Here is a 3,370-nt window from a genome sequence, read left to right as displayed (position 1 = left end):
ATTTTGCATTGTTTATCTTCCCTGGGTAGTCTAGACGTGGCCTCCTTTTACCTGTTCTTCTCCATCCAGAGCTTGCTCTCCATCTACCCTCACTCATATGATCTCGCTTCTGCTAGGAGAATCATGTACCCACAACCCAGTCCCATCTCTGCAGGTAGGACCTCCAGAGTCTGCGCCTCAGAACGGGACCCCTCAAGGGAGCCAATCCTTGTAACACTGACTAAAGATAAGTGCCTTCTCCGGAGTGGCTGACATTTTGAGCCAAGGGTCAGGAGCAGCTTGGCATGTTGTGTCCATGGTAGCATGGCTTTGGAGACCAAAAAAGTTCAGAGGCCTCACTCTGCATTTCATGTAATTAGACTGCAAGAAAAGTTCAGGAGAAAAGAAGCCGTAAATGGGAGCAGCACCACATCAACAATTAAAAATTGCACAAGAACTAAGCAGCCTGAAGGTAAAAGAAATTGTCAGAGCTAAAGAAAGTTAAAGCTCTGGTAGGAATTCCAGCATGGAGAGGACAGTCTACTGTTGTGATTAAGAGCATAGATACAGGCACCAGGCCGCCAGGGTTTCCCCTCCTCAACTTACAAGCTGTGCCACTGTGGGCAAGCTTTATTATCTTCTCGGGGCTTCAGGTTACCTATCTAAAAATTGGGATAAGGATAGTACCTACCTCACCGGATGGTCTGAGAATTGAATGAGCGTTTACAACGAGGCCTGACCCAGAATAACAGCACTATATTCAAGTGTACACCAAATAAATGTTTGTTAATGTCTAATATAAAGGGTGGCTTAAAGGCGAAGAAGCAAGCGGAGAAGAGAAAAATAAAGAACCCCTCGGCAAGCGGGACCCCCAGTACCCAATAGCCCACCCTCCTGCCTTCTCAACCGAGGGGCCGAGGGAGCTCGAAGGCCCCCCAGGTGAGGTCGGAGGAAACGCGGACCGAGCCCGGGGCCGCAGACGGCGCCTTTCGGCTCACCGGCCTCCACCGCAGCGCGCCGCTCGCCCTGCGGAGGCTTCTTCTCCACGGTCCGGCCCCGGGAAGCTGAACGGCCTGAATCACTGCTTGGCCGGTTTAGGACTGTTGCCATTTTGGTGGAACAGATTGGCTTAAATACCAAATTAATCTTCTTCAGTGTGTGAAGAGAGAAAACAAAGAAAACGGAAGCACGAGCTAATCAGAATTATTTGAATGTAAGTTCCACGGGACAGGGATCTTTGTCCACTCATGTAGCCCAGCGTTGCTCTGAAACCACTTGTTGAATGGATGAATTAAAATGGGTCTGGAAAAAAAGTATGTAGACTTTTCAAATCAGCTTCTTTCTCTTAGTAATAGGCATTTAAGTTTCCTGAATAGGGCAAATGCTTTTTAGATTATTTTTTCCTACATTAGAATATAAACTGTCAACCATAAAATTGTGAAAAATTGTCCTTTTAGAAGGGGAAGTTCCACAAAAAAAAAATTTATGTTTAAAAAACAGCCAATATTAACAAAATGAAATACATTTAATTACTAGCCAAAAAAAAAACCTTGCTAAATTTCTGAGTTGAACTGAAAAAAAAGCAAGTAAATTAACAAGATTATTGAAAAGAAAATGGAAAAGACCTGTGTGTAGCAGTTAAAATGATTGAGCTAGAACTACATTTTTTAGATTTAAGGATAAATCTTAAAATCATAACATTGACTACAAAATACATAGTAACCCCTACAAAGTATTCTTACCAAAAATATTAAACTTAAATTGAATCAAGTCTTTCAAGCTTAAAGGATATGTACAATGTGAAACTGTTAGTATAAAATTTGTAAAACATGTAAATTACACTATATAATATTTTTAGCTACCTACACCTGTACGAAAAATAAATAAACATTTATGTGAATAAAAACATCAAAATCCGGATAGTGGTCAGTCAGTAGTTTGGGAATGAAGGAATTGGGCACAGATAGAAATGGGAATTTTTCAGCTACTTGGAAGGCATAGCCGGAAGGATCGCCTGAGCCCAGCAGGTTGAGACTGTGGTGGCCGTGAGCATGCCACTCCACTCCAGCCTGGGCAACAGATTGAGACTCAAAACCAAAAAAAAAAAAAAAAATGGGGATTTTTAATTGTGTGTGTGTGTGTGTAATATTTTATGTCTTAAGTTAGGTGCTGAATGTTCCTTATATTATTCTTTAGTGTGCCTGAAATATTTGCTGTGTTTTCAAAAGCCCCAAGAAATAAATTTGGTAATTTCAACAGATGTCAGAGCAGCCATAGAATTACTTAACACCAATTAGTTTTTTATTTCTCCACCAAAAATCAAGACCTTCAAATTGGGAATGGTAAGACAAATATAAAGAAGTAAATAAAAGAATAACTGCTTGCCTTAAACGAGTGCAAGTCTTTATGACCAGCTTAAAGGAATCTAAAAGTCAGGCAGATTAACCACAGGACTCTGAAGGCCATTTTTGAGTAGTGCAACAGGTGTCCACAACTAGCAAATATCCAAATTTTCAAAAAGTAAAAAGGTGACCTGTGGAATTAACAAAGTGAAAAGTTTTACATGGATCCCTGGCAAAATTCTAATACTAATTATGTTAGATTATTTATTTATTTGTTTGTTTATTTATTTAGAGAGACAGGATCTCTCTCTGTCACCAGACTGGAGTGCAGTGGCACAATCACAGCTCACTACAGTCTCAAACTTCTGGATTCAAGCAATCCTCCTGCCTCAACCTCTCAAGTAGCTAGAACTACAGACATGTGCTACCAGGTCTCACTTATTTTGTAGAGATGATGTCTCACTATAATGCCCAGGCTGGTCTCAAACTCCTGACCTCAAGCAGTCCTCCTGTCTTGGCCTCCCAAAGTGCTATGATTACAGGTGTGAGTTAGCCTTATTTTAGGAGATCTTGTATGAGCAATTGTGGTTAGCAAGAACAAATAGTTTAAATAAATGTCTCTCGGTTGGACTAGATTATTAGGGTGATATACTAAGGGTCTGCTATGGAAGTAAATGATCTTTACATCAGCAAAGGTTATGGCAAAGTCTCTTATGAAGATACCCCATGAAGATACATGAGCTGAATGTTAGTACTGTTAAGTAGGTTAATATTGGAGAGAACTTTACCCAGTCAGCCTGGAGGGTAGGTGAGCACACATAGCTTCACTTCTGTGGTGAGTGAGCTGAGAGAGAGAAAGAGAGAACACAAGACAGAAGCTGTAGTTCATTTTATAGACTAATATTAGAAATAACATAGCATCACTTCTGAGAGATTGAATTAGTCACACAGCCAACCCTGATACAGTGTGGGAGGGGCTATATAAGATGTAAATAGTAGACTCAGGGCTCAGGTGGCTATTTTGAAGGATCACCACCACATCTCTGGTC

General features: G+C 40.7%; 1 pseudogene; it reads left to right on the top strand.

The window, feature by feature from the left end:
• Nucleotides 1–303: 303 nt before the first annotated feature.
• The window catches only part of LOC103266144, a 5,757-nt pseudogene continuing 2,690 nt past the window's right edge, over nucleotides 304–3,370 (top strand).

This window comes from Carlito syrichta, unplaced genomic scaffold (assembly GCF_000164805.1).
Source record: "Carlito syrichta isolate Samal-C Ts95f unplaced genomic scaffold, Tarsius_syrichta-2.0.1 Scaffold307028, whole genome shotgun sequence".
NCBI classification, from domain to species: domain Eukaryota; kingdom Metazoa; phylum Chordata; class Mammalia; order Primates; family Tarsiidae; genus Carlito; species Carlito syrichta.
Note: the sequence above shows the minus strand (reverse complement) of the source record. Positions and strands in the feature narration are given on the sequence as shown.